Source organism: Papio anubis, chromosome 10 (assembly GCF_008728515.1).
Source record: "Papio anubis isolate 15944 chromosome 10, Panubis1.0, whole genome shotgun sequence".
Lineage (NCBI taxonomy): Eukaryota > Metazoa > Chordata > Mammalia > Primates > Cercopithecidae > Papio > Papio anubis.
The window spans coordinates 99521538-99545832 of record NC_044985.1 but is presented as its reverse complement, the minus strand read 5'-3'; the positions used below and the strand labels follow the sequence as shown (position 1 = coordinate 99545832).

Below are 24295 nucleotides of genomic sequence, written 5' to 3'. Positions count from 1 at the left end.
TCTCCACCAGCTTTGAGACTTGCCAAATTCTGCTATGTGCCAGATCTGCATGCTGATTATGGTTCATGCTTTTGTTTCACCATGAAACCCCAGGTTTGGGTTGTAAATCCCTAACCAGTCAGAGAGAAAGCACGAAAAGGTGACCTCCCTGGGTAACTTCCAAGGCCACATACAAACTCCTCTTCTGTTTCCTCTCCTGCTGCCAACTCCACACACCTCCAATTGTCTCCATTCTTCATTCTAACTTGGCAGGCGATGCACTACAGTAGGCCTGTTTCTAATATGGTACCTCACACCTCCTGGTACCCCACAACATGTGTCAGCTTCCTCTCCCCTTGAGTGTTGACTAGACCAAGTAACCCACTTCTAACAAATAGACTATGGCAAACGTGTTGGGCTGTCCCCTCCAAGGTTAGATTAGGTACTAGGCAGGAACTTCCAGAGAAACAGAATATGTAATATACGGCATTCAATTATAGAGGTTGGCAAGTCTCAAGATCCCCAAGCTCTGCAGGTGGAGTCTACAAGCTGGAGACCCAGAAGCTGATGGTGTAGCTTTCATCCAAATGCTAGCAGGCTCGAGACCCTGGAAGAGCCAGTGTTTCAGTGTGAGACCAAATGAAGGAAACAGCTGATATCCCATTACAAAGGCAGTCAGGCAGGAGGAGCTCCTTCTTGGTTGAGTGAGGGTCAGTCCTTTTCTTCTATTCAAGTTCTCAACTGATTGGGTAAGGTCCATCCATGTTGAGGAGGGCAATCTGCTCTACTCAGCCTACTAATTTCAATGTTCATTTCATCCTCACAGAGACACCCAGCATAATGCTTAACCAAATATCTGGGTGACCAAGTAAGCTGACACACAAAATTAGCCATCACAGGTTTCAAAAATCTTCTGTGACTTCTTCTGTCTTGCTCCCACTCTCTCTGGTCCTCTCTGCTTCCTTGCTCTGCTGAAGCAAGCTGCCAGGTTGTGGGCTGTCCTATAGAGAGCCCCACATAGCAAGGAACTGAGGTAGCTTCCAGGCAACAGCCAGCAAGGAGCAGAGACCCTGAGTCCAACAGCTGGTGAGGAACTTCGTCCTACTAATAGCCATGTGAGTGAGTTTGGAGGCAAGTTTCTTTCCTGTCTGTTGAGCCTTGAGATGACTGCGACCCTGGTTGACATCTTAATTATAACCTGTTGGATCCTAAAGCAGGGAACCCAGCTAAGCCATGTCCGGATTCCTGGTCTATAGAAACCATGAGATAATAAATGTTATTTTAACACATTTCATTTTGGGGTGATTTTTTTTCAGCCCTAGGTAACGAACACATCTCCAAACTTTTACTAGAAAGGATACCCTCATAGCTGAACAAATTCTACCTATGACATTTAGACAGTACAGTTTAGGGAAGAATACTTACTGAAAAAAGTGAGACAAGTTCACAGGAAACTGAAACACAACTTTTCGGAATATTCCGTATCGGCTATCTTGCAATGTGCCCTTTCTTTCTCCACCCACCACTTCCCCAGAGTCATGGTACCTTTTGCTTGTGCCCTGCCCAATCCCACACAGCATAAATCAGTCAGCATCAAACCAGCATATCTAGAGACACAGTCTATGATTCTTTGTTGGAAATGAGGTGATAATTGATTTGTTTCTGTCTTCAAGGACTATAATAGGTGAAGTGAATGTGGCTTTTTTGTTACCTTTGTGAATCTTGATTACAAAATTATACTTTTCTGCAATCACACAAAGGAGTAGAGCATAAGTTTGGCGCTATGGACACCCGTTTTTTCATGGACCCCTTACCCAAATGTCCTGGAGCCTCTGTTTCTTTGTTTCTTCATCTGTAAATTGAAGTAATGAGTCCTCATAGGATTTATGGGAGTATGAGATACTGTATCAAAAGGATTAAATGAGATTACATGTATAGCAAAGGGCTTGTGCATAGTAATTCGTTTAAAAAAGAAAGTTGTGGCCAGGTGCAGTGGCTCATGTCTATAATCCCAGCACTTTGAGGAGCCAAGGCAGGAGGATCCCTTGAGCTCAGGAGTTCTAGGTTACTGTGAGCTATGATCATGCCACTGCGCTGCAGCGTGGATGACAGAGCAAGACCTTATCTCTGAAAAAAATTAAAAAGTAGCACAATAGCAGAGAATGAGTCTACCTTAATCTTTAGATACAGAAATAAAAATGTTGTAGCTTAAAAATTTGCTGGTAAAAAAACATTGATGGCCAAAGTCAATGATTTGCTCTAAGTAATTAGAGTTAGAAAGATTGCATTACTTATAAAAGTGAAGTCAAAGATCAAGAGACAAATATAGTAGAGAACAGTGGGTCAGCAGCTGGGCTAAACCTCAGGTCCCAAGAACCTGGGTGGCTTAAGCAGTTCTCTAAAACTGTATTGTAGCATTGTAGTTTCTGCCTGGGGCACTGCTTGTTCAATGGGTGAAACATTGCTTTGCAAGCAAATTTCCTTTGCCAGTAAGTGTAAGCTCAGGCCCCAGTCTATATAATGCGAAAGGTTGAGGCCTGGGGGCACTCTCTGTGAATGAGTATTTTATTTAGGTCTGTTTACCCATTGGTATTGTAGCACATCAATATTGCTGGGCTGAGATACTGGGATGCCCCTTTAGGGAAAGAATGTGCACAAGATACAATAATATGGAGCGTCTGCCATGTGCCAGGCACTAGAGGACACACACAGCATATTGAGACTTCCTATGGTTGCAATGCAAAGTATCCAGGATCCCCACGGTTATTGCACACTGTAGGGTCCAGCATCTGAGTACCTCTGCTGTAAAAAGCAGATTTGTCATTTTTTGCACTCTCCACTTCCAGGTTGTTGTTGTTGCCATGTTAGGGGTCCCCTTCATCTGCTCACAAGTTCAAAGAAGCAGACAAAGCCTAAGGTGACTCCATTGGCAATAGCTCTGCAGACACTGAGGAGGGGAGGAGGTGCTTCCAGGGGAAGGAAGGCCAAATGGTTGACTATGAAAAGTCCTCACAAGGTTGTTTAAGGTTAATTCTTGCAAGCACAAAAATAAAATATGAGGATACATAGAAAAGATCAGACTTGCAGAGACATTTGCATAATTAAGTTTGCGTGCAGCTAATAGAAAAACAGGCTACTAGTTTATTAACCTATGGGACAGGATGCATTCCAAGAGACCAGAGTATTTGCATCTCAGTTCCTGATGGTTTCCACCACCACCATTACTTTCTCTATATCAAGACACCTGGGAAGCCAGGTGAGTATATCTAATATTCATTGGGTAATGAGACTATCTGGAGTAAGATTTCATCCAGACCATGGGGAGACCTTATGAAATACTCTTGCCTCTAAGCTGAGTATACCTCTCTAAGGGCAAGCACACCTCAGTGCCCTGATTCAGGATTTCTGGTTTTTGGGTGCACTGGCCTCCTGGTCAGTGAACAATATTGTATGCAGATCTTTGTATGAGTTTTGTACATATGTCTTCATATATATCTTTGTATGTCCAACTTAGTTGGACACACATTGCTAAGTTTGCTTCTTAGTACCTGGGTTTTCTTTTCTTTTTTTTTTTTGAGACAGAGTCTCGCTCTGCTGCCCAGGCTGGAGTGCAGTGGCCAGATCTCAGCTCACTGCAAGCTCCGCCTCCCAGGTTCACACCATTCTCCTGTCTCAGCCTCCCAAGTAGCTGGGACTACAGGCGCCCGCCACCTCGCCTGGCTAGTTTTTTTGTATTTTTTAGTAGAGAAGGGATTTCACCGTGTTAGCCAGGATGGTCTCGATCTCCTGACCTCGTGATCCGCCATCTCGGCCTCCCAGTACCTGGGTTTTCTATGTTGCCATTGCCTTTCTGTTTACTCATTCTTTCTTTGGAAGGATTAGCCATAGTGGTGTCTACTCATAATAGTAACTTAAATAGTTTAAGAAGGTGCTTGAAAGGAGTCAAGCCGAATCATTCCAGATTTCATGGTGATGTTGCGAAGAAGAGAAGAGGAGGTGCAGCCTTTTGGGGAAGTACTTATTGTTAGAAATAGAAAGATGAGACAGAGATTTTGCTATTACCTCAGGAAGCAGAACCCTTTTCTAAGGAAGTGCCCCAGAATTTGCAGGGCTTTTCTCCCTCAGTAGGGAGGCAAAGAGTAGCAGCCTGTTCTTTGCCACTGCCCTTCTGATGTCTCCTGGATCAATATGGAGTTGCAATTCTCCCTAGGGGAGAATGCCACACACCAGTGGCATTATGAATAAGCATCAAGATGACAGTGAATATGTGGGAGTGGTGGGCAAGAAGAAAAGGGGCCCTTGTTCTGTTTTCTTGAGCTACATAATCCTTGAGGTTTATGATATGTAGATATGGTTGAGGGAGTATAGGCAAAAGTAGAGAAGGGTTGAATGGGAAAATGATTGTAGCTGGATTCTCTACCAACTGGCAGGTATGGGGTGAGCCAATTACATATTGATTTAGAAAATGAAGGAACGTGATATTTCTTGTACCTGAGTGCCAAGGAGATTTCTTCTGAGGATCTTTGCTGTTAATGCCCAAGACCCACTTGGGTCGATGCAGGAGGTTTGTGTACAGCTGTGCCTATTTGCTAGACTACTAGTCTACTAGGACTGTACGTTAGCTCTTTAAGCCCTCTTCCTCCTCCCACTAGCTCATCTCCAATATGAGCCAGATCATGTCCCATTGCATTCCCCTACCTTTAAGGGAAAAGGAAAAAGCCGGTAGATACTACCTATGGAATGCCCATTGGTTTTTCTTTAAGGTGGTAGTTCTCAACTCTGGCTGCAAGTTAGAATCACTTGGGAAGATTTTGGAAAAAATGAATATGCTCAGGCCCAACCTGTAGCCAATGAATCAGAATCTCCAGAGGTGGAATCCAAGTGTGAAAGTTTTTTTTGAAAGTTCTCTATATAATTTTAACATATAGCCAGTGACAGTGGCTGATCTGGGACCCCAAAGTAGAGCATAGTAATGTAATTCAGAACTGGAGGCTTTGCTAGGATAGTTAAATATCACTAAGCTGAGAAACAGACTCTCTTTTAAAGTCTTGATATTATAATAACATTCTAAGAACATGATGCATGGATACAGTCACTTAACCCTTCAGAGGAAAGGCCAGCTGATGAGTGAAGGGCTTGAGTGTGACTTTCACCAGGGAAAGTGCTGGAAGTTTGGAGCCTTTTGGAATGTGCTTACTGCTTGAGATAATGTCTGAAGGCTGAGACCGATATGAATTATTTAGACCTTTAGGGAGATTCTTTACAATGGAATCCATTTTTCTTATCTTTTCTTTGCATAGTCAGACTGAAATGGTCAAACCTCTGGAGTGAAACTGACTTTACCAACAGCAGCAAAGAGAAAGTTCTGATGTTCACTACCGTGTTGCTGATGAAACCTAAAATTGATTGAGATGCGCCTTGGGAGGTCTCAAGGAAACTTAAATCCTGTTGCTATAAAGTGTTATAATAATTTCCTTTGTATGTTATATTCATGAGATGTGTGATATGCGTTTAATGAGAACTCAGACAAGAGAGTAGAAGCTTGGTCTCTTTAAAGCACTGTAGAGTAAAGATTCAGAGGTTGTATTGCAAGTTCACATTTTCTTTTTTTCTTGGGAGGTTTTGGCTTTCTGGCACAAAGAAGTGTCAGGTCTAAGAGGTTATCTGTTTTTGGTGTGACTGAAGTGACCATACGTCCTGATTTGCCCCAAAGGGTTTCAGTTTATACCTGTTGTCTTAATCATCGGTAGCCCACCTTTTCACTTTCTAAAGTGTCCTGGTTTAGATGATAAATCACATGGTCACCTTTGTCATCCTATAGTGTACCTCTGGACTGGGAAGAAGAGACCTGTGTTCTAGCACGATTTCTTCCACTAACTAGCTCAACAAAGGGGTATTTAACCCAGGGATCCAGGGACTACCCTCCTGGCCAGTGAACAACATTGCATGCTTTTGTATGAATTTTGTATATATGTCTTCATATATATCTTTGTATGTATATTTTTTTCTGGGGAGAGTTTTTGTAGCTGTCATCATATTTTCAAGGGGTTTTATGACCCCCAAATGGTAAGGAACCACATTGGATGAACTCTGCAGACTTATTAATCTCCAGAATTCTGTGCTTCTGTGGTTATGATGCTTCTAAAATAGAACTTGGGAGTCAGTTAAAATATTGTTTGAGAATATCTCCACAGTGAGAACTGTATCATAATTGATTTTCCTTGTACCAAACAAATAAATGGAATCTTATTTTTAGGGACAGGCAGCCCACACACTGCAGTGATGAAAGAACTCTCCAACGAGGCAGACAGGAACCCTGCAGTTGGGAATACAGAGCCTTCTCCTATGGGAAGACCACAGGAAAAGGAAATACCCAAGGGGGAGGAATGGGTCTTTGTGAAGTAAGGATGATTTACAAGTCAACCAAAGAAATGTCTTGGCTTTCTTATCTAAGACTGATAGAAAAGAGAATGGAAGATAAGTAAGGAAGTAATTATATTATAGACCAAAAGAAGGGACAGTGAGCTAGGAGTCTGCAGATGTTTTCAGTTCTGCCATTAAACTAGAGCATGACCTTGGGCAGATCAGTTTCCTCTACTGCAAAACCAGAATCAAACTCTGTGATCTTTAATTGTCATGACTCAGATCTCTGCACTTGCTTATTTCAGCTCATTTCTCCCCTTTTAGTGACCTTGATGAAATTTTTCTGTGCCTCTTTTTATTTTTTCAGAATCAATCCATTTGCCAAAGTCCTTGCTATACTGCATTTTTTTCATAAAGGATACCTCATTGAGAACATTTTATATTTTAAATACACCTATTTATTGTAGAGAGAAAATCTGCTTTGAAATTATGGCCAGAATTTTCCTAGTGCATTCTTTTGAAGAATGTAGCCCTTCAGCAAGAAAACCTAGAGGTTGTTTTTTGGTTTAGAGTGACCACTAAAACGATGAAATAGCTATAAACAGTAAAGTGATTTGAGTAAAACTGTTCAGAGGATCAGACTGGAGCCTGGGAAGTCCTAGAGGCCTAGCTCTGGTGGTAACAGGGAACATTTGGTACTAACACAAAATTCTGTTCGAATTTTTCATCAAGTAACTCATGGGTGATGATGAAGAATTTGCTATTTACCTTGTTTGCATTGTTGAACAACTCTCATTCACAATTTCTGCTATAATATTTAGATTCAGGGACAACTCAAGGCACAACAGTAATAACTCTTTGTCAGGCAGCATTATCCGGTAGACTGGCTCAGTGGTCTCTGGAGTGAGGTGTGAGCACCTCGGGGGAGGTGCAAGGTGATCCATTGGATCATGGGGAAAATGTTAAAGTCTTATTTAAACTTCTATTAGGTGTGCTATCAAGCATGTTTAGGGGATCCCCAGGCTAAGTCATTGTTTAATCTTTGTGAGGTGTTTGTCTTGGGAGATACATCTATACAATGTGCTGTTGCTATAGTGGGTGCTAAGATTTCAACCCTGTAAGAGCCATGGGCTCTGGAGAATGTGAACTGGGACATTTCTAATGTGATGAGGATTGACAGATTGTGTCTGATACCATGTGCTAACAGCCTGAAGATACTGAGAAAAAGGACTACACAAAATGAATGACCAATGGACAGTGGATTTGATACATCATCCCTTGATAGTGACTTTTGAGGTGAAAGTCACACAGTTCAGCCATCTGAGGATTCTGGCAGGCATCACTATAATCATCACCCCTTACCCCTAAAAGAACTCATGTTTTTCCTTCTCTGTTTTCTTTTATCAAGTGGCAGGTAAAACAAAATATCAAGTTGATTATAGCTCTAGTATCACTTATGTCAGTGTCATTCAAAATAATAAAGAATGAGGGGGAGAAATGAACAAACCCTTATGAGGAAAAAAAACTGAATCCAATAAAAAGATAGTATCCAAGCTAACTTTTAATCCTTGGCTGAGGCTAGTGGCTTCATTAGAATAATGTGGGAAAATTTTAAAAAATGCTAATGCCTGAGACCCACCCCCAGAGATTTCCACCAGAGATCCTAGTTTAATTGTCTGGAGTGGAGCCTGGCATCAACTTAACCTCCCATGTCTTGCTGGTTCAAAGACCTGCTGGGAATGTCCTGCCATCAGTTGATTTCTGTAATAAACATTAAACATGCTGGCTCTCTTTCTCTCAGACTCTTAGGAGTAACCATGCTTTTCCCAACCCATTAAATATTCATGCCCTCGAGAATTGACAAAAGTAGGAGCTGGTACCTATATAACATAAAAGCTACATTAGAGAAAGTAAGAAACTTGTCATTTGATAGAAGAAATATTGGTCATTCTATCATAAATTATTTACTCTTATGCTGTTCCTTTAAAGACATACTTCCTGATTTAAAACCCCCCTCTCTCTTTTTCATATTCAAGTGTGTACATTAATTTCTTCCTGGTCTATCTGGTGGTACAACTCTGTAAAGAAAAATGTTGAAAAATCATGTAATGTTAAAAGAACTCTAGGAAGGGAAAAAAAAAAAAAAAAAAGAATTGGTTACCTCAATTCATTCACCATTTTTTCAAGGGAAATGAATATTCAGATTTCCCTTTTAAGTTATTAGTTGTTTTGAGGCTGATGTATCTAAGGTTGCTCAGCCATTCTTCTCAAATTGGAATCTAACTCATCCATTGTTTGGGTGTAATTCCCCTTTGTGGTACAGACGCTTTCCTGTTGAATCCCTTCTGATGACATATGGAGCCACAGGAAATTTAGGGAACAAAAATGGTTTCTACATAAAACAAGAGTATACACTTTTGGGGAGATTCCTCTTTTTGGTTTATTCTTGGCACTTTGAAGTGTAAAAAAGAGGGAAGTTAAAAGTACGACAATTGGCATAAATACACATGGATGAAGGAAGAAATCTGATTACACTCCAACTCTTTCCACTCTTACGTATAACCTGTGTATCCCTGGGGTCAGTCAGGAAAAGAGAGTATGAGAATAGTAGTTAAATAAAGCAAATTTAATATGGGAAACTAGTAAAAAACAATGCATATTAGTCTGTTCTTGCATTGCTATAAAGAATCACCTGCGACTGGGTAATTTGCAAAGAAAAGAGGTTTGATTGGCTCATGGTTCTGCAGGCTGTAGAGATAGCATGACTGGAGAGGCCTCAAGAAAGTTACAACCATGGCGGAAGGCAAAGGGGAAGCTGGCACATCCTACATGCCTGGAGCAGGAGGAAGAGAGAGCAGGGAGAGGTGTTGCATACCTTTAAACACCAGATCTCATGAGAACTCACTCACTATCATGAGAGCAGCAAGGGGGAAATTCCCCCCTGCCCCCGCCCATGATCCAAACACCTCCCACTAGGCCCCTCGTCCAACACTAGGGATTATAATTCGACATGAAATTTGGGCAGGGACACAAATCCAAACCACATCACAATGGTATTGGAAGAGAGGAAGAAACCAAACAGGGAATGCACGGTCAAAACAGAGGTTAGTGGCAGCAGCAGATCAGTACCAAGGTATCTGGGGAGGAGATAGTGTGAGCAGAGGCAGGAAACCAGGGCTTCTGGATGCAGTCAGTAACCATGGCGAAAGCTGCCTTCGGGAGCCAGGTGGGATCAGGGAGGGAGGAGCTTCTTTGCTAGACCAGAACCAGAAAAGGGAGGGAGCAAATATCCTGACTTTCCTTTCCCCAAACCTCCAATACATCTCTAAGTGCTTACCATTGCCTGAATCTAACAGGAAGCCAGTTGTTTCTAACTGCAATACAATTTTAGCAAAACAATACTAATTGTGACATTAAATTAATCTTGTTAATTTGAACTGCATTGGTTTGGTAGTTTTGTTTCTAATTTGTAAATTTGTTTTGGTATTATAGTTGTTTAGCATAATGAGTTTATATCTAGTTTTACATTTGTATGTATTTTTAAGTAACATTCTAATGAAAGTAATTTGTCAACATTAGGGGCTCAGGAGAATATTTTTCCTCCAAAAAGAGGGTGTACGTTACTCAAGTTTGACAATAATGACATAAAATTCTGATAGCAGGAATCACCAGGACTTAATTGGGAGAACTGGGAAAGAGAATCTGAGGATTGCCTAAGACTTGAGTCACAGAGGATAGGGAGTTCTCAGTTTTGCTTAGGATGACTATTTTAAAGACATACTTCAAAAAGGGAGGATGTTTACTAAAACTCCAACTCATAGGCAGATTTTGCTTTTTTATCAGAAGTATGTAATAAAATATTTTAAGTGGGGTCAATATAAATGTTGTCAACCATGAGGCTTGCCCCCAAAGTTGATTTTCTACGTGGGTGATCTTTGCAATATGTTCTTTTTAAAAATGACCAGCTTTGCAGCCTTTCTGGTCACCAGCAGGAGGTATTTTTGACAGACTTGAAGGTGACCCTAGAGGCCGGACTGGGAACATCTGACCTTTAGCCTCTAGTACAATAGGACATAGAGATTAAGGAAAATCAGTTGCCCCATATTGGATGAAGCCATGTGTTCACTGATAGAAGCATTTTGTCTAAATTCCTGTCTATCCCATATGGAAATCAAATACAAAACAAATATTTACCATTCCTCCAATGATTGAGATACAAATAACATTTATATAAAGCAGAATAAGTAGCTTCATTTTTAAAGTTATAATAATTATAAACTGTTTAAAGTATACAGAAAATAATATAATAGCATTTTTATATATAGCATCCAGCTTTAAAAACTATGTTTTATGATATTCATTTCAGACCTCTCCCTCTCTTTCTTAAAAAAATATTTCAGATATAACCCAAGCTGTTTGTTATTGACCATTTCTTTAAAATTTAATTTTCCATTAGAATTATTCTTTGACTCATGATTTTGGAAATTAAAAATTTTTCGGATGCCTGGGATCTTTTGGGCTGTGTTTTGGTTTGATGTTGGTCAGAGAATACAGTTCATGTGATACTAGTTCTCTGATATTTCTTGAGATTTGATTTGTTGCCTTGGTAACTTTTGTACTTTTATTTGTGCTTGAAAATCAATATTTATAATCAAATTGTTGGGATAAGATTCCATATATTTCCATTAGCTTAATCATATTCATTGCATTGTTCAAATTATCTATATACTTATTAATTTTTTATTTCTTTGATATATCAATTTCTGAGAAAGAGACATTAAAATATTCCACTGTGGATATGTATTTGTCAATTTCTCCTTGTATTTAAATTTTTGTTTTGTATGTTTTGGAGCTGTAATGTTGTGGGGGAAAAAAGGCATAGGATTATGCTATTTTCCTGGAGAATTTTCTTTTTAATTTTAGGTAATAGCCTTTATTATTCCTCAAAATACTTGAAGTCTGTTTTGTCTACTATGTATGTCAATATACAAGCTTTCATTTGTTTATAATTTGCCTGGTATTCAGATGTTCCTTGACTTACAGTGGGGTTACATTCTGAGAAACCCATCGTAAGTTGAGAACATCATGTCAAAAATGTATTTAATATACCTAACATAATGAACATCATTGCTTAGCCTAGTCTACCTTAAACATGCTCAGAACACTTACCTTACTGTACAGTTTAGCAAAATTATCTAATGCAAAGCCTATTTTATGGTAAAGTATTGAATATCTCATGTAACTTATTACATACTATACTGAAAGTGAAAAACAAAATGGTTGCATGAGTACTTGAAGTACAGTTTCTACTAAATGGAGTGCCTAATGAATATGTATTGCTTTCACACCATAGTAAAGTCAAACAATCATAAGTTGAACCATTGTAACTCAGGGACCATCTATATATATATTTTCATTTTTTCTGCCTTTCAGTGTCATTGTGTTCTAGGTAGATCTCCTATAAGAAGCATTCACCTGGATTCTTATTTTGTCTGTTTATTTTTAATCTAATCAGAGAGGCTCTTTGGTTTAGTAGATAGTTAGTTGTATTGTTCCCCAATAACCTATGGGGAAAAAATATATATATATAAAATATATCTTATGTTTTTATTTCCTTTTCTCTCCTTTCTTTGAGTTGATCAAATTTTTATGTTTTTTAATACTGATTTAGAAGTTTTACATTCTTTTGCAGTCTATTTTTTTTAGTGATTACCTGTACACTTTTGACACACATACTTGACTTACACAGTGTAAAGTGAATCCTTCTGAACAAGAAAAAGACCTTAGTATGTTTTGACTGTAAGCAGTCATATTTTTCACACTGACATTTCAGCTCTACCTTAAACTCTTCAAATGAAATATTAGAAGTTTTTTACATTCAATGTATATTTTTATTTTTATTTACACATTTTTTTTTTTTTTTTTTTTAATGAGGTCTCACTCAGTTGCCCAGGCTGGAGTGCTGGAGTGCAGTGACTCAATTATAGCTCACTGCAGCCTTAAACTTCTGGGCTACAGTAGTCTTGCCTCAGCTTCCAAAGTAGCTGGGACTATAGGCGCACACCACCATGCCCGAACATACTTACCAACTTTTTTGTTTAATAGTCTTTTTGTTGCCATTCTTTCTTCAATTTAATTTCCTTTTATCTTATCAGGGCCTGTGTTTGGTATTTCTTATTCTTTGTTGATTTCAACATTTATTTTTACTTTGCTTTCATTCTTGAATGACAGCTTAGCTTGATAAAGGATTCTAGGTTGAAATTATTTTCCCTCAGCACTTGAAGATATGATTTCATTTTCCTCTGGCCTCTCTTGTTGCTTTTGAGAAGTCTGCTGTAAGTCCAATTATTCCATTTTTTATTTTCCACTGATCTTAAGATATTCTCTTTTTGATGCTACACAGTTTTGCTTTGATGCATTTAAGTGCAGATTTATTTCTATTTTTCTCTTTTTGGCCTCTTTGCACACCCTCTTCGATGTGAGGATTTGTGTCAATTCCAGACATCACCTCTTTGAATTTTCTTTATTTTCTATATGAACCTTTCTAGAAATCCTATTAAATAGATGTATCTTGGACCTTTCACTTGAAGGAAGCTAAAATATTTCACCCCCCAAATACAATTCTTTTATATATTTCACGATGGCTGTGCAGAAGGACTGGAACTATAAGACTAGCTGAAAAGCTGTCTTTTGTAGAGAGATTTGCTTCTGTAGAGAAAATCTGCATTGACAAAGCCAGGCTTTCTCTGAGGCTCTTCCTTGGCCAATTTAGGAAAAATTAACTGAGAGTTTGACACCTTTAAGGGCCTAAAAGAAACATTTACTACCTATTCTCTCTGAGGGCTGCCACCTGTGAGGTTTCCTCTATGTAAGAAGACCACCTTTACTACCAGCTTCCTCTCTATTCCTCCTGTAACCTGGTCTTGCCGTCATAACCTGATTTACCATCAAAACCTGTTTTGGGCCATTCTCTGAGCCCCTGTTATTTCTGTAACCTCAAGATGGTATAAAAGCATCAAGCATCTTGCTTTTCAGATCTCTGTACGTCTCCTGTGCATGCTAATACACTTGTATACCTTTCTCCGATTAACCTGCCTTTTGGCAGTGTTAGAGCGCTTTTAGAATTTATCTAGCAGGCAAATAAAATAAAATAAAATAAAATAAAATAAAAAATCTGCCTTTTTCTAGTTGATTTTTCAGCAAAACTTCTAAAGGGAAGTTTTCTCTTGGCTCCTATGCACACCATCTTTCATTTTGCTTACTTTCCACCTTTTATGTTTTTTACATTTAAAAAAGTCTCTGCATGCTACATTCAAAGTAATATGCTAGGATTTTTCTTCCAGTTAGCTAATTTTCTCTTCAGAGTCCAATCTGTTATTTAACCAATCCATTAATTTTTCAGATTCTATCTTTTATTTGCAGATTTCCATTTGGTTCTTTTAAAAATTGTGTGTGTTCTTTTGTCATAATGTCTTATTCTTTCATTATGAATTTTATTCCTTCTTTGATCTCTTTAATCATTTTAATATTTCTTTTATACTAGCTTGCAGATAATACAAAATTATTTGAAACTGGGCATGGTGGCAGGTACCTGTACTCTAAGCTACTTGGATGCTGAGGCGGGATGATCCCTTGGGCTCAGGAAGTCAAGGCTGCAGTGGGCTATGGTCGCACCACTGTACCTACAGCCTGGGCGACCAAGTGAGACTCCATCTCTAAAAATATAATACAAATAAAATAAATAAAATAATTTGGAAATGATATCTGCTTTTCTATGGCAGAGACCTTTGGATCCTGAGAGAGCTTTGGATCCTCACTCATATTGGATCTTTACCTTATATATTAAAAAAAAAATTATAACCTGATCTTTGGCAAATTTTTTTTCCTCTGTGGTAATCCCCGTGGCATTTCCTGTGGAATATCCTTCTAGAGATATTTTGGACTTTCTTCTTCAAGGAGCCCTGGGCAACCAGCCCAGGAGCAACGTCTATATCAGCCTCAAACTGGGGAAATCCCATATCACAAGGAAAGTGCAAATTCAGCCTCTGAGCCTAGGATTGGCGTGGGCTTGGGGCTTCATTTTCTCGTGGGAAACTTTCCTTTCCCACCCTGCTCTTAGGGCTGAGACAAGCCTCATTGCTGTTTCCCTGGTGGGTAGGTAGACTTTGTACAGTTCCTTTATACTGAGCTTGTAGCGCTGTAGGACTCCAGCTTGATGTAGAGGTCTTAGCCGCCACTGTCCTCTTTGCATGGCCCACCCTTGTATCTTGTCTTAGTATAGGTATTAGAGCCTATTTCCAAGCATCATCTGGGCCCCTCTGCTCCTCCCATCCCAGGGTCACTGCTGCATCCATTTGGACATCCTCTGCCTTTCTGGAACCTGGTCATTTCCATATTCTTGGAATTCGTCATTATTTCTCATGGGCATTTAAAAAAGAATTCTTTTTTAATCCTGTTTTACTCAGCATTTCTAGATATTTGTAGCTGAAGTCATTCTACATTAACTTGGTTGGACATGTTGACAGAACTCCTTTTTTTCTATGGAAAAATGCAACATATTTTATGTACTATAGGTTTTTTATTTAACAGCTACGTAAGTTTATATAGAGAGTTGAGATGTATTTACACAGTGCTCAACTGTGTAATTAAGTAACTTACACGAAAAATATCTGCTTAATAGAATGTTTGGTACCAAAGACCTAAAGTCTTTTTTTAATTAGCCTTTTTCCTTTTAAGCTTTTAAAAACTTATTTTAAAAATATTCTGTATTCTGTGGACATATTTAAATTATCTCACTAGCATGTGACTATAGACTTAAAGGAGAAAAATTCCTAATGGTTAGATAACACTCATATTGCTATGTATGGAGGGATAAGTAAATTGTTGAGTATGTAAAATGTATCACATGGAAACACCAACTAACCAACGGGTGTGTATTGTAAAATTCCCTCCACAAACAGATTTTAGAAGTTGCTACTGACCTCTTCAGAACAAAAAGGGTCAGGGAAAGGCTAGATCAGGAGAAAGACAAAACTCTCAACTGTATCACACTGGTATAGTGAGTTAGGACTAATCACAGGCAGAGCACCCTCAGGTTAGGGGTTAGAATGGCTATTCCTCATCTTCTGGCTACTCGGTATTCATTCTACCTTCTTACCCTTTTTTTTTTTTTTTTTTTCCCCCCGAGACAGGGTCCCGCTCTGTTGCTCAGAGCTCAAGTGATCCTTTTGTCTCAGTCTCCTGAGCAGCTAAGACTACGGGCATGTGTCACCATGTTCGGCTATTTTTTTTTTTTGTTTTTATTTATTCTAGAGATAGGGTCTTGTTATGTTGCCCCGGCTGGTCTGAAATTCCTGGCCTCAATGGATCCTTTCACCTTGGCTTCCCAAAGTGCTGAGATTACTGGCATGAACCACTATACCCAACCCATTCTACCCTCTTTGATAAAAGCACCAATTTCCTTTGAGGAAACCATTCTCCACGAACCTGTGTTGCTTTCATGGGACTATAATTGAAGGTGCGTGATTGTCTGTGGATACTTGTTCCAGATTGGTCCTTTTATCCTGGGAATTTGAAGCTTGAGCTGAGTGAAAAAGATCAGAAAAATGATCAAAGAGGCACTTTCTATCAGTTCTGTCTGGATTCCAAGAGCTGCCCTTTTTTTCTGCGTTGGGGGAGGCACAGAGTTTTTTGAACTCTATTTCCAGCTTTATCTTTTATTTAGTTGTCTAGAGGCCACTCCTTAATTTGGACTTTATGTTTTATGCACACACTATCTTTCTCTGATAATATTTGTACAAGAATTTCTGTTTCAGCTTAAGCCAGCCAGAATCAGTCTCTGTTCCTGGCCATCAAACAGCCCTTGGGGTACTTTTCTTTACACACAAAATATATTTCTGATGAAAATAGCTTTTGATAAATTGTCATTTTAAAACTCACTATTTAATGATTGCCGTTCTAACTGGTGTGAGATGGTATCTCATTGTGGTTTTGATTTGCATTTCTCTGATGCCCAGTGATGATGAGCATTTTTTCATGTGTCTGTTGGCTGCATAAATGTCTTCTTTTGAGAAGTGTCTGTTCATATCCTTTGCCCACTTTTTGATGGGGTTGTCGGGAAACAACAGGTGCTGGAGAGGATGTGGAGAAATAGGAACACTTTTACACTGTTGGTGGGACTGTAAACTAGTTCAACCATTGTGGAAGACAGTGTGGCGATTCCTCAAGGATCTAGAACTAGAAATACCATTTGACCCAGCCATCACATTACTGGATATACACCCAAAGGATTATAAATCATGCTGCTATAAAGACACATGCACATGTATGTTTATTGTGGCACTATTCACAATAGCAAAGACTTGGAACCAACACAAAGGGCCATCAATGACAGACTGGATTAAGAAAATGTGGCACATATACACCATGGAATACTATGCAGCCATAAAAAATACTATGCAGCCTTTGTAGGGACATGGATGAAGCTGGAAACCATCATTCTCAGCAAACTATTGCAAGAACAGAAAACCAAACACCACATGTTCTCACTCATAAGTGGGAACTGAACAATGTGAACACTTGGACTCAGGAAGGGGAACATCACACACCAGGGCCTGTCATGGGTTGGGGGGCGGGGGGAGGGATAGCATTAGGAGATATGCCTAATGTAAAAGACCAGTTAATGGGTACAGCACACCAACATGGCACATGTATACATATGTAACAAACCTGCATGTTGTGCACATGTACCCTAGAACTTAATGTATATATATATTTAAAAAACTCACTATTTAAGTGAAAACAATGGTGAAATAAGCATAAAACAATCGCCTTTGTCCATTTTGGAAATCAGTTATTTTTACATTTTAAGTTCTCTTCAAGTGAGTTTTACCTGAATTATGCTTTTATTTATTTATTTATTTACTGAGGTGGAGCCTCACTCTGTCACCCAGGCTGGAATGCAGGGGTGCAATCTCAGCTTACTGCAACCTTTGCCTCCCGGGTTCAAGCAATTTTCGTGCCTCAGCCTCTTGAGTAGCTGGGATTACAAGCAAGTTCCATTATGCCCCGCAAATTTTTGTATTTTTAGTAGAGAGGGTTTCACCAAGTTGGCCAGGCTGGTCTCCCACACCTGGCCTCAGGTTATCTACCCGCTTTGGCCCCCAAAGTTCTGGGATTATAGGTGTGAGCCTGGCCTGATTGTGCTTTAATGAATATAGTTAATTATGCCGTGGCTGTGACATAATTTGACTTGGGGTCTCTCTAACCCTGTATAGTCAATTATGGTATGCATATGAGGCTCCACTGTGTGTACAAAGCAAAGATATTATCTTATTATTAAGCTTGTACGGACAAGACTTAATAGGAGTTGTGTGCAGGCTGGTCAAGTACCTCTTGTGGCCACATATTTGCTGAGTGGAAATAGTAGATTTGGCTTAAGTTCCCCTTTTTTTGAACTTTCATAATTAAGAAAGGACTCTCAGTGTTTTATCATTTTGAAATTGCAATGTGTAATAGGAACTAATGAATCACTTTGCCATTATGAAAACCAAAGTAAAATTAGAATGTTGTTTTGCAAAAGCACATTGGCAGGTGTTCTGCTCAGAGTTGTGTAAGTTGTTCTATGTGTGGCAGTTCCATGAGCCTTCAAATATATCTACACCCTGACTTCAGGCCTCTGTAGTTTGGATCAGCGTGTTCTCCCTGTTGAAGTGCCTCCTCCACTGAGACTTTGTCTGCTCAAGTTCTGCTCATCTCCTAAGGCCAACCCAAACATTACCTTCCCCTGAAACCTTGCTGAATTTCACCCAGCAGAATTAGTCATTCCATCATTTGATCCTTTCTTCATCCCATTGGAGATCCTATTGCCTCATCTAATAGATTGTAAGCATGTCGGAGAAGTGGGAGAGAGCATTGGCTCAATGCTTTATGCAGACTCAATACCTGTACTTGAATTAGTTTATCTCCTTAGGTACTGAATACCCTCCTTCCTCACCGAACAGAAAACTCCTTTAATACATTTCTCAGATGCTCTAATACATGCAGTATTGTCAAGAGACCACAATTATCTGCAGAAGAACTTCAATAATGCACATGGTAGAAACCAACGTATCCCCGTTGCCTTATTTATTTGTTTCAATGTAAATGCTACTAAATTCTTCACACTTTGAATATGTGGAATTGGGGAGATTCAGCAATGCTTTTTAGGGACTAATCCCTTTTACTGAGGAAAAGGAATGTCAGTTTACCAATCAGATAGGAGAGAGATGTTTTGTTAGTTTTCTTTTTTCCTGACTTAAAACCACATCTGTGCTAATTTGGAGTTAGCCATGCTCCTGCTCATCCCTTGGTAAATAGGAGTTTGAACAGTGGCCTTCAGTGGCCCTGTGGCTCACATGATCCCATCTAGAGAACACTCCTTAATTTGGACTTTAAGTTTTATGCACACACTATCCTTCTCTGGCTACCACACTCTTTGTATTTCTGTCTGCTCAGGATGTTCTACCTTTAATTCTTTGCCCAGCCAAATTCTGCTCATCCTTTGAGACCCTACTACTACTCCACCACTAACTTTAAAAAATACTTTAAGTGCCTTTTAATAGTCAGGGAGACAAGGCAGATAAGAACCATGCCATTGAAGAGTTTACATCCCAGTAAGGGAGACAGATAAACAAGTAAAAATAAGTCAGTTAATCATCAACTGTGGCAGATTTTCTGAAATAAAGGCACAGTGCAGTATGACAGCGTCCCTGGGAGCAGGGTTTTTCAGGAAGGTTATATTGAAAGGCCTCTCAGAGGAGGTGACATTGGAGGTTAGTCCCAAAAGGGAAGGTTTCGTTGATCCTTCTAACTATGTTCAGCACCCCTTCTTGGTGCTTTTATTATCTCTTTTGTTTCTTAACACATCACATTGTAAAGCACATCTGTGTATTGCGGGGGTGCCTGGTAAATGTTTAACAAAAAGCCCAAATTTACAGTGTTTGCCAATTTCTATGGTATAAATACTCTTACTCTCACCATGGCTGATTTCAAGCTACTAACTTGATGTCAGTGAAGTGGAATTGAGAAGAGATGCAGAGAATTGGCTCTTGGGAGCCAATGAGAGTCAGCTTGAGCCAGCTCCAGCATGTCTCTGTGCCTGTCTCTCCCACCAGGCTCTTTACTCTCTTGGGGTAGTAGTAAATATTTAATGACTCAATGAATTGACCCATGTACAGGTACCTACTCAATCGAAATCCATTGTTTTTAGTGTTATTATTATTAACTATGGGCTCCAAAGATGACCCATGAAAGGGAATACGAGTTATGTAACTATTATATGTGCTTTTTGAAATTCAATGATAAAAATATTTGTGAAGACATCATTTGATACAATATTGATTCTTCTCATAAATCAAAGGTTTGAATGAATTAGGAAAGGAAAGAAAAAAGATTTATCTTTACAAGTATACCACATACATCAGTATCAAGGCAAATAATACGTAGGAAAATAAAAATAAATTTAGAAAGGTTATGCATTCTACTCCAACAAAGGAAATCAAAGCTGTATTTCAGACCTTGTGATGAGCAAAAAAATTTGGCTGTAACCTAACCATCATTGTTTCTAAACAAAATGTGGGGGACATGATTTTATTTTCTTATTTTAAGGCATACCTTAATATGCTTTATGTAGAACCTAAAACATATCCTTATACATAAAACACATGAAAACATAAGTTAGTGAGTTTTGATGATTCTTTATCTTAGTGGTTATTTCCACAGACTTTGACACAGAAAAATGGTAGAAGAAAGACTTTTAAAATACATATCTAAGAAAGATTAAAATGTTTACCATGTCCTTCCTTCCTTCCTTCCATCCATTTTCCATTCCATTCATTCTTCCATTTCATTCCTTTCCCTTCCCCTCCCTCCCTCCCTCCCTCCCTCCCTCCCTCCCTCCCCTCCCTCCCTCCCTCCCTCCCTCCCTCCCTCCCTCCCTCCCTCCTTCCTTCCTTCCTTCCTTCCTTCCTTCCTTCCCTTCCTTCCTTCCTTCCTTCCTTCCTTCCTTCCTTCTTTCTCCTTCCTCCCTCCCACCCTCTCCCCTCCTTTCTTTCTTTTTTTTTTTTTTTTTGCTTTTTTTTCTTCCTTCTTGTGGTAGAATGAATAAATGACCCTGAGGATGTTTATGTCCTAATGCCTGAAACCTGCAAATATGTTACCCTCCAAAGTAAAAAAAGAATTTTGTAGATGTGATTAAATAAAGGTCTTGAGATGTGGAGATTATCTTGCATTATCAGGTGGACTAATGTAATCATAGGATTCTCATAAGAGCAGGCAGGAGAGTCAGAAGATAGGGAGAAGATGTAAGAGCAGAGGCAGAGGTCAGAGAGGAGAAAAGATGCTACTCTGCTGGTTTTGAAGTTGGAGGAAGGGGCCAGGGGAATATGGGCAGCACCTTGTAACTTAACAAGGTGAAGGAATAGGTTCTCCCATGGAATCTCCAAGAAGAAGAAATGCAGCCTTATATATGGATTTTGGAATTCTGACCTCTAGGACTGTATATAATAAATGCATGTTCATTTGAGGCACTAATGTTGTGGAAATATGTTAAAGCGGCAATGGGAACAATCCCATGAAAAAGTGGGCTAAGTACATGAATAGACAATTCTCAAAATGTCCAACAAACATGAAAAAATGCTCAACATCACTAATGATCAGGGAAAAGCAAATTAAAACCACAATGAGATACCACTTATTCCTGCAAGAATGACCATAATCAAAAAATCAAAAAACAGTAGATGTTGGCATGGATGTGGCTATCAGGGAACATTTCAACACTGCTATGGGGAATGTAAACTAGTGCAGGTGTTACGGAAAACACTGTGGAGATTTTTTAAAGAACTAAAAGTAGAACTCCCGTTTGATCCAGCAACCCTACTACTGGGTGTCTACCCAGAGGAAAAGAAGTCATGATTTGAAAAACATACTTGCACACACATGTTTATAGCTGCACAATTCATAATTGCAAAATGGTTGCTAATCCAGATGCCCGTCAATCAACAAGTGGAGAAAGAAACTATGGCATATATATACAATGGAATATGACATAGCCATAACAAGGAATGAATTAACAGTATTTGCAATGACCTGGATGAGATTGGAAACTATTATTCTAAATAAAGTAACTCAGGAATGGAAAACCAAACATTGTATGTTCTCACTGACATGTGGAGCTAAGCCATGAGGACACAAAGGCATAAGAATTATATGATGGACTTTGGGAACTTGGGAGGAAGAGTGAGAGAGGGGCAAGGGATAAATGACAACATATATGGTGCAGTATATACTGCTTGGGTGATGGGCGCACCAGGATCTCACAAATTACCACTAAAGAACTCACTCATGTAACCAAATACCACCTGTACCCCAATAACTTATGGAAAAAAAATAAAGCAGCAATAAAAAACTAATGCACTTTCTTCCTTTCCTTTTTTTTTTTTTTGTTTTGTTTTCTATTTTTTTAAGAGGTAGTAGAGCACGGTTGTCCCGTCTTTAGGCTTTCCTGGTCTACACTGGAAGAAGAAGAATCGCTTTGGGCTGCACCTAAAATACACTTACACTAACGATAGCTAATAAGCTAAAATTGAAAAATCACACACACACAAATCTCATGTTTTAAGAAAGTGCTAATTTTAGCAAATTTTGGAAAGCTTTTCAAAGTATAAGAGAAAGGAAGAGGTGTTAATAATTCTACTACTCTTCTAGGCTCTATTACAGGTAATATTTGGACATATTTCTATCTAGATTATTCTATTTTTAAAGAAATGGCTGAGGTAATATTGTGTATATAGTTTCACATCCTGGTTTTTTTTTTTTTTCCACAAAAGTAAGTGTATATCACAAGAAATTTCCCAAAACACCATAATGTGGCAATGACTAATGTTGGGTATTCAGCAGTTTTAAATTCTGTTTTTTTTTTTTTGAGACAGAGTTTCACTCTTGTTGCCCAGGCTGGAGTGGTGCAATGGTGCAATCTCGGCTTATCACAACCTCTGCCTCCTGGGTTCAAGAGATTCTTCTGCCTCAGCCTCCCCAAGTAGCTTGGATTACAGGCATGCACCACCATGTCTGGCTAGTTTTGTATTTTTAGTAGAGACAGGGTTTCTCCATGTTGGTCAGGCTGGTCTCAAACTCCCGACCTCAGGTGATCTGCCCTCCTTGGCCTCCCAAAGTGCTGGGATTACAGGCCTGAGCCATAGCACCCTGCCAGTTTTAAATTCTTATCATAAATAATAATGAAATGCATATTTTTTGCATAATTCTTTGTGCATACTGTGGTAAAATAAACGACCTAAAATTTACCATTGTGACCATTTGAAACTGTTCAATTCCGTGGCGTTAAGTATATTCACAATGTTATGCAACTATCACCACTATCCAGTTCTGGAACCGTGCGTAAATCTGCCTGAATTTCACACCATTTCTGCATAATAAATTCACAGAGAGTAGAGTATTGCATTAAAGGAAAAAAATGCATATTTTAAAGTACATCCAGAAAGATGGTACTCATTTGCTTTTCTGAGCATAAGAACATCGGTTATAACATTCTAGTTGGTCCTCATTTACACTATCGTTCAAAATATCTTTGCTAATTTATGAGTAAAAAATAAGATTTTATATTTTATTTTGTTTGCATTGGATTATTATGAGGCTGAACATTTTCCAGCATGTTAATTAACTATTCTATTTTCCCATGTGAATTGTCCGTATGCCACCATGGGTTATGAGAAGGTGAAGTCACTACCCTGCTGTCTGCCCCACCTTCCCAATTCAACTAGAGGACTCTATTCTTATCTGCTTTTTATCTTAGTTTCTGTGAAGGATTTTATTGGAAGAAAGGATCCCTTGGCTAATAAATGTTTGAAAACGACAAATCTGGACTACTGGTTTTCAAATATGTGTGTGTAAGTAATACCTGAGAAGTGTGTTAAAAATACAGATTTCCTAAGACCTATCTCAGAAGTCTCAGAAGCCAGGGGATTTGCATGTTAATCTGGAGGTAGGTTATCTCTTGCAGACTGTTCAAAATCCACATTTTGAGAAACACTGCCGTATCTTGTTTCCCATAGACTAGGACTCACAAGATGATTCTAAATCCAAGAGGATCTTGAGTGGGTTAAATAAAACCAATGTGGTGTTAAATAAAATGGAATCACATAAAATGAGAGATTTTCCTTTGCCTTCTCTTTCAGTCCTTGTGAATAGATTAAGAGAAGTCTCAGTTTGATGTGAGTGCATCTTTAACAACTTTCTAGCACATATTAACCTCCCTTTCAACAAAAACAAAAACAAGCCTTAGGCTCAGAGCTTTTAGCAGGTAATAGTATCCGGTTAAATTTTAATGGCATTATTTTTTATTCGGTTTATTTGTACGGTTACTTTTTAATTATGAAAAGTTATATTACAATTTTAATTATGGTAGTGATATTAAGATATTAGGAAATAACAGTAGAAGTATTTTGGGTAAAAATAGTGAAGGTTGTAATCAAATGAATCAAGTCAATGAATCACTGGTTTGGAACATGAGCTGCTATACAGAAAGAGCCGATCTAAATCCAGAGCTGGGGTGAGGGTGGTTTGGAAGATCCTTTGAAAGGGGACAGAAGTGGAGGTGGCTAAGGAGCTTTGGAAACAGCATTGGACGCTGTGTTCTCGGTGAAGGGACAAAGAGGAACACTTCTTCATAATTTTCACCTTGTGGCTCATACTGCCAGCCGATTTAACAGGGGTGATGTACTTTGCTGTTTGTTTCTTTAGATGATTCAGGTTAAAACAGAAGAACTTATGTCTACCTTCAGCGACACATACGTGATTCTTTGCAGGACTAAAGAGTACTAGCCCTGGCCAGCTGGCAGCCCAGGATTTAGCAGAAGGTTACAGATGCTGCCGTGAGAAGTTACAGATAGTTTCCCTT

General features: G+C 39.0%; 1 long non-coding RNA gene across 1 annotated transcript in view; it reads left to right on the top strand.

Annotated features, from left to right (window-relative positions):
- LOC110740940 overlaps nt 1-24295 on the top strand; it is a 52851-nt gene that overhangs the window by 5795 nt on the left and 22761 nt on the right. The window lies entirely within an intron of this gene.